The sequence below is a fragment of the Erinaceus europaeus genome, chromosome 1, assembly GCF_950295315.1.
Source record: "Erinaceus europaeus chromosome 1, mEriEur2.1, whole genome shotgun sequence".
NCBI lineage: Eukaryota > Metazoa > Chordata > Mammalia > Eulipotyphla > Erinaceidae > Erinaceus > Erinaceus europaeus.
In genome coordinates this window covers 30,443,598-30,457,857 of record NC_080162.1, presented here as the reverse complement: position 1 = coordinate 30,457,857, position 14,260 = coordinate 30,443,598, and the positions used below count along the sequence as shown (strand labels likewise).

Below are 14,260 nucleotides of genomic sequence, written 5' to 3'. Positions count from 1 at the left end.
GGTCCTTGCGCGTTGTAACGTGTGCGCTCAACCAGGTGCGCCACTACCCGGCCCCTGATTTGCATATATTTTTAGAAAGAAAGTAAACTTCTGTAGTAAATCTTTATTTTGAATATGAATGTTGTCTTTAAATTTTTTTCTACATTGGATTATTGTTTGGCAGTTTTACTCACTAAAGGTACATATTTAATTGAATAGTATACTGAACTAAGGCAAATGTCAGATTTTGTTTAAATTGTTACAGTTTTTTGTTTGTTTGAACTTGTTCTTGTAGTTTTTTCTTTTTTTTTGTTTAAACTTCTACATTGTCCCTGCAGTTATTTGGAAACCAACCACTAGGTCGTTTTGCTTCTTGAACAATGAAAGGATCCAGATCGTGTCTGTCTCACATTTTGTTACCCTTAGTACAAGACTCAATTGAATAAAACATAATACCCATCTGGCCTGGAAATCTCAGTGGTACTCAGAATAACTTACTAACAAGTTGTTGGATCATGGTATCTTGAAATTTTCTGAAAGTCCAGCTTCTTTTTAGCTGTTGCTAAGAGAAATTTCATTGACATGAGGGACATGTCTGCACGCTGCCAGTTGTTTTATAGACATTTGGCTCTGCCGCCTTGCAGATGGTTAGACTCTGGGTGGTGGGTAAATGTGTGCTGATTATCTTATTGAATTAAGGTAACCTTTTGTCGTTCATTGAATTCTGCAGACCAGTTGGTCAGTGAGCAGCTGCTCTTGTGTAGCTTGATTTGGGTTTTGAAGCACACAAAGACCATCTTAAAGAGTGGTCAGTGTAATCCAGGTATTCAACAAAGCAATAGTGAAAACCTTCCTCTTTTGACACTGTTTTCTGTTCTGATGGCAGTGATTAAACAAAATTTTTTTTATTTCCCCCTAATTAACTAAATGATTAAAATCAATGGCTTACTGGTCAGCTGAATGCTTGAATCCTCCCCTCCCCTTTGACTTATGTGGTAAATTGGAGAAAATATTCTGTCATATTTGATGTCAGAAACATTGAAGTTTCATGGAAGAGTGTTTGAAGATACATGAGGGTCTAGTAAAATATTGTTTTTTAATTTATTGGCAAATATTTTGGAGGATGAAAATGTGCCTTAATGATATCATTTCTTGGCAGATTCCGGTTGCATAACTTTTGTTTGTAAGGCTATTTTGTTTTTTACTCTGCTGTATTATTTATATGGGCTCTCTCTCAGTTTCTGGAGACTTGTTTTTAACAAGCTTCACTTTACATAAGGGTGTCCTTAATTTTTTTTTAAAGTAAATTGCCAATATTATGTGGTTCATTTCTCTGATAGAACAATTTTTCTTGAACTGATCTTTTTGGCTTTACTCAGGGTGTAGTGTAGGTAGCCTTAGAGCAAATATCAATATTGTACTACTAGTTAATTTACTTGTCAGAGAGAAATCATTTTAAAATAGTGATTAATGAAGAGTCATCTGATTTCTGTTGGGCCCTGAGAGTTTTTCATTCATAACCCACTTTTTTTTTAAATAGTTACACTTTTTTTTTTTTTTTTTTAACCAGACCACTGTTCAGCTCTGGTTTATGGTGGTGCAGGGGATTGAACCTGGGACTTTGGAGCCTCAGTATGACAGTCTGTTTGCATACCATTATGCTATCTATCCTTGTCTGAACGAGCTTTTTTATTTGAATGTATATGCCATGCTTACCATAGTATCTACCAACATTTATTTATTTATTTTTTAAAAAAAATTTTATTTATTTATTCCCTTTTGTTGCCCTTGTTGTTTTATTGTTGTTGTCGTTGTTGGATAGGACAGAGAGAAATGGAGAGAGGAGGGGAAGACAGAGAGGAGGAGAGAAAGATAGGCACCTGCAGACCTGCTTCACCGCCCGCCTGTGAAGGGACTCCCCTGCAGGTGGGGAGCCGGGGTTCGAACCGGGATCCTTATGAGGGTCCTTGTGCTTTGCGCCACCTGCGCTTAACCCGCTGCGCTACAGCCTGACTCCCTCTACCAACATTTATTAACCATATATTCTATGCTGCTGGACACCAGACTTTTGACTCTTAAATAAACCTTTTAATTTTGTCCTTACCACATTATGAGGCAAGTTTTATTAGCTTTGTGTCAGACATGATAAAAATCTCCCAGGAAGGCCAAGCAAAGCATCTAGTATGATACAGCTAGTTAGCTACTTGGCCATATTGGAGTTCCAGGGCTCTCAAAAGTTCATGCTTCATTCTGTCCTGCTGCTGTTTTTGTTTGGTTTTGCTTTCTTGTCTTTGTGGGGGCTTTACTACTCTTAGCCAAGATTTCCAGATAGAGAGACAGAGGACACCATAGACCAAAGGACCCCCAGTGTACTAGGAAACTTGGGTTAGAAGCTAGTCTTTTTTTTCCCCCCAGGGTTATTGCTGGGCTCGGTGCCTGCACCATGAATCCACCGCTCCTGGAGGCCATTTTTCCCCCCTTTTGTTGCCCTTGTTGTTGTAGCCTCGTTGTGGTTATTATCATTGCCATTATTGATGTTGTTCGTTGTTGGTTAGGACAGAGAGAAATGGAGAGAGGAGGGGAAGACAGAGGGGGAGAGAAAGATAGACACCTGCAGACCTGCTTCACTGCCTGTGAAGTGACTCCCCTGCAGGTGGGGAGCCGGGGGCTCGAACCGGGATCTTTACACTGGTCCTTGCGCTTTGCGCCACATGCGCTTAACTCACTGTGTCACATGTGCTTAACCCACTGCACCACCGCCCAACCCCCCCAGAAGCCAGTCTTGATGTGAAGCAGGCACCATCCCAGATGAACTGTCTTGCCAATCCCCTGCTGCTGTTTTCATGGTTGATCTTTTTACTAAGTCATATTTTTTCTTTTCTTTCTTTTGATGGGAGGGGTTAGATTTAAGAGTAAAACTTTAGTTCTTTAGTCCTTTAGTTCTATGTCTTTGCTTTGTTAAAAAGAATATAGTAACATTAAAGAAACATTTATGAATTAGGGGCCAGACAGTGGTACGCCTGGTTAAGTGCACACACACATTACAGTGCACAACGACACGGGTTCAAGTCCCTTGTTCCCAACTGCAGAAGGAAAGCTTCACAAGTGGTGAAGCAGGTCTGCAGGTGTCTGTCTCTCTGTCTCTCTCCCATTCTGTCTCTTCCTCCCCTTTCAATATCTCTCTGACTCTATCCAATAACAAAAAAAGAAAAGAAACATGAATTATGAACACTGTTCATAGTGTTATCACTCCAGTACAACTATTTTGTTTTTCCTCAGATTTGTCTGTGTATGTATTACATACTATATTCATAACAATTATTAAATCTACTTTTAAAAAAAATCATACTATTTATATCCTTCATTTCATATCTTTTCCTTTTTTGAAAAAAATCTGTTTATTTGTATTTAATGAGAAAGAGAGGGACTCCAGAATACTACTTGGTGCTAGCTAGCATATGCAGTGCCAGAGATTGAACCTGGGGCCTCATGCATGCAACTCCTACTCTTTGAACAGATTTTTCCTAATCTCTTTGAACTTTCCAGTCTAGTTAGTAATTTAATGTAATTGAGTTGAATGTAATTTTTAATTGAAAAATGAAGTTAGTAATTCCAACAAAGCATCCCATCATTTTTCTCATTAGCTATTATAGTAGTCTATAATTATATATGTGCTTATTTGTTTGGTTATTTTAAAATTTCAGTTTTCCTTTTAAATAGGAAAGCTCCACAATCAAACCCTTTCTTTTTGTTCACCTGTTGAATAAGCCCATGCAGTTATGCTATACATTAGCTAAAACTTGTTTCCTTTTGTTTCTCTATCACAAATACACACAGACTGTCTAGAAACAGTTGGACAAATTTTTACCAAGTTTGAAGGGTTTTTTTGGAGAATATTTAGGATAACTAGGAATTATGTGTCCTGTGTTTTCTTGCTTAGGGATTTTCAATATGATAGTGAAATTGAGTCCCAAGAGTAGGTAGACTATCAGAATTTCAGACATTGGTTTCCATTGTAGATCTGAGTAACTTCTCATCTGGACTATTTTGAATCTCACCGTAGGATGAGTGGCAATGGGTATCTCTTTTCTACCAGTCACTAGTGAATCTCCCAATGAGATATTAGTTTCAAAAGCACTGATTTCATTTTAAAAAATACATTCCCTTTTGTTGCCCTTGTTTTATTGTTGTTGTTATTGATGTCATTGTTGTTGGGTAGGACAGGGAGATACGGAGAGAGGAGGGGAAGACAGAGAGGGGGAGAGAAAGACAGATACCTGCAGACCTTCTTCACTCTGAGAAGTGACTTCCCTGTAGGTGGGGAGCCAGGGGTTCCAACCGGATCCTTATGCCGGTCCTTGTGCTTTGCGCCACCTGCCATCTGACTCACTTCATTTTTTTTTTTTTTAGTTTTATTTATGAGAAAGTGAGGGAGAGGAGGAGAGAGAGAGAACCATAGCAACACTATGACATGTGATACTGGGGGTTGAACTCAGGATCTTACATTTGAGTCTAGCACTTTATCCATTGTGCTACCTCCTGGGCTACTAATTTTGTTGTCTTTATATTGCTTTCTTAAACAGAAATTTTCTGTTGAAAGAGATCATTTTAATTGTTGTTGCCCTCTCTAAAGCAGTTGTGAGCTAATAAACCCAAGTGCATATTTGTATAATAAAATATATTATGATCTATTAATGTCTGAAACTAGAATTTGGTTAAAAGAATAGGTTGAGTGTGTTATAAAGAACCCTGTGGTTTATAGTGATTATCAGAGAAGTCTGAAATACACGAGACACTTCAGGTGTGTGAGAAAACCAGTTTTGTTTAGTATTAATAAAATCTTAGTAAGATACTCTATAATCTTCCTCCAGTGCCATGGTGTTTTCTTGTGTTGTAACTGGAGCTCAAATTTGGATTATTTGTATTGCAAAACAGGTCCCCTCCAAGGTCCCCAGCCTAGAAACTGGTTCACTTATGCAGAATTTTTTTAAAAAGTTATTTATTTTTTTAACCAGAGCACTGGTTAGCTCTGGCATATGCTGGTGCCGGGGATTGAACCTGGGACTTTGGGGCCTCAGGCATGACAGTTTGTTAACATAACCATTATGCTATCTACCCCTGCCCAAGAATCTTTCAAAGTTTTATTTTTTTACTTAGAATTTTTTTATTGTTGTAGTTATTGTTGTTGTTATTGATGTCGTTATTGTTGGATAGGACAGAGAGAAGTGGAGAGAGGAGGGGAAGACAGAGATGGGCAGAGAAAGATAAGACATCTAGAGACCTGCTCCACTGCCTGTGAAGCGACTCTCCTATAGATAGGGATCCGGGGGCTCAAACTGGGATCCTTCTTTCTTCTGGTCCTTGCGCTTTGCACCACCTGCCCTTAACCCGCTGCACTACCGCCCAATTCCTTTATGTAGAATTTTTAAAAGTGATCATGTAACTTTACTTCAGTGACTTGTAAGGATGGGGCTCATGTACCTGACTTTTGCCTTTAGGTTTTGTTGACATCTTCTTGCATATTTTTAAAAAAGCTTTCTTTCATCATCATTATTATTACTATTACTGTTATTATTATTTATTTTTTTGCCTCCAGGGTTATTACTGCTGCCTGCGTTTCCCCCCTTTTGTTACCGTTGTTCGTCATTGTTGTTATTGCTGTCGTTTTTGTTGGATAGGACAGAGAGAAATTGAGAGAGGAGGAGGATACAGGGGGAGAGAAAAAGACATCTGCAAACCTGCTTCACCACTTGTGAAGTGGCCTCCCTGCAGGTGGGGAGCTGGGGGCTTGAACCGGGATCCTTTTTCCTGTTGGCTTGGCTTTGGGCCATGTGCGCTTAACCCAGTGCACTACCTCTTCTCTTCTTGTATACTTTGAGTTGTTCTGTGTTCTGGGTCAAAATAGGACTGAGTGAGCAGTGTGAGAAGGGGATTTTGGAGTAGCTGATCTGTAGCACACATGATGCATTTAATTTTGGTCCTTATTTATTAAAGGCTAATACAGTGCTGTTCAGTTGTGTGCCATCATTATCTTCCTCTTTCTATTCAGGGGCCTATTTTCCTTTCAGGTTTAAAGTTCTGATCTTGTCTCCCTACTCCCCCCCCACCCCCCCGCCCCGACATTGAAGTAGACATTATCTTTATTAAAGATGAGGAAATCAAGGCATGGAGATGGGAGTCAAATGTGCTAACTTCAGTATCAGGTCTTCCCTTATAAGGTAGGTTTCCCCTTTCAAGTCGAGGGTAGTGTCTTTCTAGCACTTCAGACCACCTTGTTCTGGCACAGGAAAGCATCGTGTTGTGTTTCTTGGAAACCTTCATAATGCTTATCTTACAGCAGGGGTTTAGAATGAATGTTAATGTTGACTTTACCCTTCCTGTGACCATACACTGTACTTTTCTGTGGAAGAAGACTGTGCTTACTGCCTTGTGTCTGTCAGGGTAGAGGCCCACAGAGTAATTTATTGACATGAGTTGTTAAATAGTAATTGATTTATTTATTCTGCATTTATGCATTCAAAAGCATTTACTTATTGAGTGCCAACTTGGAGCCAGGAACTGTTTTCAGAGACAACTCTGTTTTCATGGAGTTTGTGTGCTAGTAGGAGAGGTGATGGTAAGCAAATAAACCAAGAAGTAATTATAGACTGTTGAGTGACATGAGGGAAATCAAGAATACAGTGAGAGAGAAAAACCAAAGAATGTGGCTATAGATGTTTGCTCTAGAAAGTCCCTAAGAAGAGATGAAAGGATGAGAAGGTCTCAGCTATGGAAAGAAGTGAAAAGCTTATGGAGGGAAGGTTTTCGAACTTGTGCTTAAGTAAGAAGAAGGCAATTTGCATTTTATAGCAGAGAGATCCAGGGAGGGACAGTGGAGAGTTTAAAGTTGGAAGAATGGCATGATCTGATTTATATTTTTAAAGTCACTGTGAAAGGGCCAGGGAGGTGGTGCAGCGAGCAGAACATTGGATTCTGAAGCATGAGGTTCTAAGTTAGACCCTCATCATCACATATGCCACAGTGAAGCTCCATCTCTGTCATTCTCCCTCTCATTTTTTTAATCATTAATAAATAAATCTTTTATAAAAAATAAAATCACTGTAAGATAAAAAAAAAAGTCACTGTGAGACAATGAGGTAAAATGTGTGATCCTGGGGGAAAAAGTGTCATTGGACATTACTGGGAGAAGTAGAAGAATTTAAAAATTGACTGAATATTAGATGAGATCACAGTTACAGAATTTGAACCCATTGTGGTTAGGAAGACATTCCCTTCCTCCCCCTTCCAGCTTTATTAAGATGTAATTGACATACATCTCTGTATAAGTTTAAGGTTCCTAGCATAATATTCATCTTAAGTGTATTATGAAATAATTACTGCAGTTTGCTTAGTAAACATCTGTCACTTTATATATGTGTAGAAAACAAAAATACATCATGACTTTTCTGATAATTCAGTAGATCTGAAAAATGGAGAATATTTTTAAAAATTCTGCCCTTGTGATGTAAACTCAGGATTTATTCTCTTAGTGAACTTTAATTATATAAAATAATATTGTAGTGCTCGCTTCGGCAGCGCATATACTAAAATTGGAACGATACAGAGAAGATTAGCATGGCCCCTGCGCAAGGATGACACGCAAATTCGTGAAGCGTTCCATATTTTTAAAAAAACAAAAAACAAAACAAAACAAAAAATGTATTCACCGTGCTGTACATGACACTCTTGTCTTATAATTGAAAGTTTGTGCCCTTGGACCACTTTCATTCAGTTGCTGCATCACTTCACTCCCTAACTCTAACAACCTCAAATTGGATGTCTCTTTTTTAAACTTAGTGACGTCATATGGTATTTATCTTTCTCTGTCTGACCTACCTTACTTGCACCCTCAAGGCTGAGTAGTGTTCTAGTGTATTACTTACTTATTTATCTATTTACTTACCCCAGAACATTACAGAGATCTGGCTTATGGTGGTGCTAGGATCTTTGGAGTGTCAGGCATGAAAGTATTTTTGTGTGTTCCATTATGTTATCTCCCCAGCTCCTGGTATGCTTTTATATCACCTCTCTCTATACATCCACGGGCATTGTTTCTCTCTCTTTTTTCTTTAATATTTTATTTATTTATTTATTTATTTATTTATTTATTTATTTATTGGCTAGAGACAGATATTGGAAGGGGAGATAGAGATGGAGAAAGACACTATAGTGTGAGCACTTAGCCAGGTGCGCCACTGCCTGCCCCCCCCTTAAATTACCTTCCTTCCTTCCTTCCTTCCTTCCTTCCTTCCTTTCTTTCTTTCTTTCTTTCTTTCTCTCTCTCTCCCTCTGTCTCTCTTTCTTTTTTTTATAGAGACAGAAATCGAGAGGGAAGGGGGAGATAGAGAGGAAGAGACACAGAGAGACACCTGTAACCCTATTACATCACGTGCAAAACTTTCCTCCTGCAGATGGGGACCAGGGACTTGAGCCCAGGTCTTTGTGCACTATATAACATATGCTACCACCCAGCCCCAGCATTGTTTCCTTATCTTGCCTATTGTAAATAATGATGCAGTGAGTGTGAGGGTGGAATTGATGACTTATTATATGGTAGTTACGGGAATGTTCACTGTTCTTTAGAGAGCTGAAGGATCATGATCTTTGTGTAACTTACTCTCAAAATGGTTCTGAAAGGAGGTGGGGAGGGAAGAAAAGTTACCAAATTATTAAGACCATGCAGGTGTTTATTGTAATCTTGCAACTTTTCTGTAGATTTGAAGTATTTTCAAAATAAAACTTTGAAGGTCTCAGAGGCTCCAGTGTATGAGAAGCTTAAGGGATCTAGAGGAGAGACAGGTAGCAAAGGAGGAGAAAGATGGTATTGTAGAAGCATGAATTAGGGTGTAATTGGATGGAGAAAAGAAGACAGATCTGAAATGTGTTTTGGAAGCAGAACTAAAGGAGCTTGCTGATGATTGATTGAGTGTGGAGACCAAGGGGGAAGATGGTGCTCCTTGAAGCACCCTGATGGTTGCAGAGTGATTTCTGATAGAATCTTCTTCTCTGCTATCATGCTTCACTCAAGTCTGTCACTGTCTGAATATCTAATACAGGGATTCATTTCAGAGATGAGGTGAGGTGAGGCTCACAGGTGAAGTAACTCATTCTGTAAGTTAGCAGCTATGCCTGCAGGTGGAGGGGCTTCGTGAGAAGTGGAGCAGTACTACAGATCTTTCTCTTTCTCTCATTCTGTCTTTCACCCTCTATCAAAAATAAAGAAAGAAAGGAGTAAGGTAAAAAGTCTTCCAGGAACACTGAATTCATACAGTTACCAAGCCCCAGAAATAATGGTGAAGGCAAAAAATGAAACTACATATATATGTAGTTTCATTTTTTGCCTTCACCATTATTTTACATAACTGGGGAGGGGGCAGTGGAATTTATTCCAGAGAGTTGGCTTGTAAATTAAATCAGTAGACACAGAATGCTTTGAATAGTGCTTGACATAATAACTCATTAACTATTAGTTGTTTGCTGCTGTGGTATTTATAATAAATTCAGTGTTAAGGTCTAGATTCTAGATTAGTATAGAAGTAAATAGTAATACTAATGACTTCATTTGTATGTGTTATGTGATAATCACTTTTGTTTATTCGCCTGAGTAGCAAAGCAATCTTGAACAGTGAGGGGACCTTGTTAGTAGATCATTAAATGGTGTTATCAAGTGACCCCCAAATCAAAATAATGGAAAGCAGCCTTCCTTTTTCTCAAATACTTCATTTGTTTTTACATTACCCATAATTCTTCCTGATTTTCAAGGTCAGAGGAGACACTTTTACTAGACTGCTATATTTTTACACAAATAATCATCTGAAGAAGTTTCTTAGATTGAGAAATGAAGTATTTCCTTTCCAGGAGGAAATTGTTAAACCAATAAAATTCAAAATTCTGATTCTTGTTCTTTTCTAGGGCACACCATTTAGTTTCACCATTGAATAAACATACAATCTCAGCATTCTGCAAGACAAGTAGATTCCATTGTAATTAGTGGTTCTATATACAGAATTTTATCACCTTGAAATTTACAAACTAAAGAAGAGAACAAATATTTGCACTTACAGCTTCATGTCAACATTGCCCACTGTTTGAAGACTTCTGAAAATGTAATTTTTTCTCCCATGTTTTTACTATCCCAGTGGGAAAAAAAAATAGGCTCCAGTTTCTCTTTTTTATATTTATTTATTTTCCCCTTGTTTTTCATTGTTGTTGTAGTTATTGTTGTTATTGATGTTGTGTTGTTAGGACAGAGAGAAATGGAGAGAGGAGGGGGAGAGAGAGACACCTGCAGACCTGCTTCACCACCTGTGAAGCGACTCCTCTGCAAGTGGGGTCTCCACAGAATCCTTACGCAGGTCCTTGCGCTTTGCGACATGTGCACTTAACCCGCTGCGCTACGACCGGACTCCCAGGCTCCAATTTCTTAGGAGCAATGCCTATATATAGACAACACATAAAATTAAAAAGCTTTTTTTTTTTTTTGTGATTTGGTTAGGTGTGTGCTACTAGTTCTTAAACTAGTATCTCCACATACAACGGCACAGCTTGTGTGTGTGTGTGTGTGTGTGTGTGTGTGTGTGTGTGTGTGTAACTATTGCTTTACAATGTCAATTTAAGTAGACTTTATTTCAAGGCAACCTTAAGCCAAACACATTGATTTCTGGGAGAAGAATAATATAAGAGTTAAGAATTTATGTGTGATGTTCACCAACTCTGAAATGAGTGCTCTTATCCTCAATTTATAAAATAAAAAATTTAATACATATTTCACACTAAAATAGCTTGTGCATAACTAAAAGATACATAAAACAAATGAACAATTCAAACAGAAACTATTAAATTATAACAATGAGCCAGGCAGTGGCACACCTGGTTAAGCACATACATTAAAGTGCACAAGGATGCAGGCTTAAGTCCTTGGTCCCCACCTGCAGAGGGAGAGCTTCACGAATGGTGAAGCAGGGGTGCAGGTGTCTCTCTGTCTCTTTCCCTCTCTATCTCCATCTTCCCTTTCAGTTTCTCTCTGTCTCTATCCAATAATAAATAAATAAAATGTAAAAAAAAAAGATTATAAGAACAAAATGGTAGCTGTGGGGGTGGGGTGGTGGAGTGGTGGTAAGGGAGAATGAGGAGAGTGGTCAAAGTGGGAACTACACTTTTGGTGGTGAATTGTGATCTGTAACCTAAAACTTTTATGATGTTTTTATCAAGAGCTTGGGTTTCACCCACCTAGTCAGTGATTCATGAGCTATTTCATATTCATTCATTTCTTGAGTATATTTTGAGTCTTATAAATAGTAGTCAACCAGGGAGAATGTAGTCAAGTTGCACTGGTAACTAGTACAGCTAATGCTAATGTTGTGTGCTAAGTGTTTGTGTTTAGGTGAATAGATTCTCTTGAGAGCACAAAGGAGAAATTGATTTTGCTGGGAAAATGTTAGCAGAAGGAACACGTAGGTTGAATTTTAGAGTGCACCAGACAGCCCAGGAGTGGAAAAGATAGAGGGCGAAGCAAAACTGCGTCTAGGAGTGATTATAGGGATGTATGACTTGTGTAGCTCAGGGTTGGGGAAAAGTGATAGAAGATGAAACTGCAAAGACAGTTAGTTGAGTGCTGTCTAGTGAGGAAATCTGGACTTTATCCTGTTACGCAGGTATTGGAAGGTTCTGCTGCTGTACTTCAAAGATGGAAACTTAAAAATGTTAATTAAGGAATAGAGAGGTTGGCAACAGGGAGTGGTATGCTAATCAAGGTAAGGGAGGGAGAGCAGGGGCTGGATGGCCTTAGATATTGAATAGTGTCATGGATTTAGAGGATATGCTGAAGTGTGCTGGGATTAATAGTGTGCGATAGAAGATAGGAATTATAAGTGACAGGTCTTTGGGAAGACAGACAGACTAAAGAATTAGCCTGAGAAGTGAGTGACTTAAGCGGTTTTTAAAGAAGCATGATGAAATTGTATATGCCACTATATAGAGAATCTCTTGTCCTGTCTTATTTTAGGCAAAATGTATCTTTCAAGGTCCCTTACGCCATTGTTCATCTATCTAGGGCAGAGGCAGAGAGAGCCTGGGCAGGTGCTAAGTTGAATACTGTCTCTGTTACCTTCAAGCTGTAACTGGGGCTTTTTCCTCTCTAAGTCTTTGTTTTTTCATCTGTGAAGTCTAAGGATTAGTGTCAATCATTTAAAAAATGCATTTATTCATTCAAAATGAAATTTCCCCAAGAAAACTGCATGACATTTTGAAAATTTTGCTATTTTGATGTTGTTTCCCATTCACTTTGATTTCCTAACCTTGGAAAACAAATTAACTTAAAAAAAAAAAAAAAAGAAAACTATCTAGTTTTATACCCTGTAAGCTCCCTTATCTTGTGTTTGACCCAGGCTTCATTCATCCCCCAAAAGTATTAGTAATGAATTATACACATCAGCTTTATACTTTTTAAAAAAGAGAACAGTTTATTTTCTTTTCTTCTTTTTTTTTTTAAGATTTTATTTATTTATGAGAAAGGAGAGAGAAAGAACCAGATATCACTCTGACACTTGTGCTGCTGGGGATAGAACTCGGGACCTCATGCTTGAGAGTCCAAAGCTTTATCACTGCAGCACCTCCCGGACAACAGTTTATTTTCTTTTTAAATGAAACAGAAAGACCGGATTAGTCATAGGGCTTCACACATACTAGGCATGAACTCTATCTCTGAGCCACCTCCATCCCCCCAGCCTAGTTTACCTTTTTTTTTTTTGTAATTTATTTTTTAAATTTTTATTTATTATTTATTTTCACTTTTGTTGCCCTTGTTTTTTTTTTTGTTGTTGTTGTAGTTATTGTCTTTGTTGTTGGATAGGACAAAGAGAAATGGAGAGAGGAGAGGAAGAAAGAGATGGAGAGAGAAAGAGAGACACCTGTAGACCTGCTTCACCTCTTGTGAAGCGACCCCACCCTCACCCCTGCAGGTGGGGAGCCAGGGCTAGAACTGGGATCCTTACCGGGTCCTTGCGCTTTGTGCCACATGCACTTAACCCGCAGCACTTAAAGGTTGTTTTCCCTTTCAGTCTGAAGAGGCCTGTTGACTCTTTTTCAAGAAGTTTCACAGATACATGTTAGGGGTATTTTCAACTCAAAAACATTGCTTCAGTGGAGACTGAACAGAAAGACACTTTTCTTGAGCATTTGGAGATAGCTAATCTGGTTTGGTACAACCTGTTGCCTGTGATGTCATGGTGCCATCAGGAACAGTGTTTTCAAGTTCTTCTAAGTTACAGCATATATTAATATTTCATTTTTTAAAAAACATTTTTTAATATTTATTTCCTTTTGTTGCCCTTGTTTTATTGTTGTTATTGATGTCATTGTTGGATAGGACAGAGAGAAATGGAGAGAGGAGGGGAAGACAGAGGGGGAGAGAGAGACACCTGCAGACCTGCTTCACCGTCTGTGAAGAGAACCCCTTGAAGTGCCCCCCCCACCCCCCGCAGGTGGGGAGCTGGGGGCTGGAACCTGTATCCTTCCGCCAGTCCTTGTGCTTTGCTGCCACCTGTGCTTAACCCACTGTGCTACCGCCGGACTCCCAATACTTCATTTCTTTAGAATTCTGATAGATATTCTATTGAATGAACCATATTTTATTTGTCCATTCATGCATCTGATGTTAAGCAGTGGTACTTTTGATTAGTTGATTGATTTCATTGAAAACAATTGTATGCTTTCTTAGACAAAATTTACATGTTAAAAACCCTATGTGGCAAGTATACCACTAGCTAGTGCATGGTTGGGGGTAGGATTTCAACACCAGACCCCTCCTGTCAAACCAGTCTTCCTGCTGAGTTTGAAAGTTGCCTTAGTGTAGACCCTTGTTGGGTGGCATGGATGAAAGAGTAGGGTCAAGAATAGAGTCAAAAAGAACTAGGAGTCACTCCACTCCCTACACCCTAGCCATGCAAAGACCTAGGTTAGATGTGTTTGTTAGGGCAGATTCTCCCTTTTAGAGCCTGGTGCTGTGCCCCTTAATTTCCTCTGCAGTTTCCCCTGCCATAGTATGAACAGATTCTTCTTATTTCTCCTCTTACTGTTAATAGTCTCTGGCTCACTGCCTTTTTTTCCCTTAACCTCATCCTAAAACTTTCTGTGCATATTTATATTTTCTTGACTTTCAGTTAGTATTTAATAATAATTTCATTCTTCAGCCACTCTCAGATACCTTGGAATTCATTTCTGTGCCTCTCAATTCTAACTTCTG

The 14,260-nt window shown here is 38.7% G+C and overlaps 1 protein-coding gene and 1 non-coding gene across 7 annotated transcripts in view; both read left to right on the top strand.

The window, feature by feature from the left end:
* KAT6B (lysine acetyltransferase 6B) overlaps positions 1-14,260 on the top strand; it is a 222,243-nt gene that overhangs the window by 51,321 nt on the left and 156,662 nt on the right. The window lies entirely within an intron of this gene.
* Positions 7,539-7,645, top strand: LOC132542665 (U6 spliceosomal RNA). The gene has a single exon (XR_009553633.1). It is a non-coding gene; the product is annotated as a U6 spliceosomal RNA (small nuclear RNA).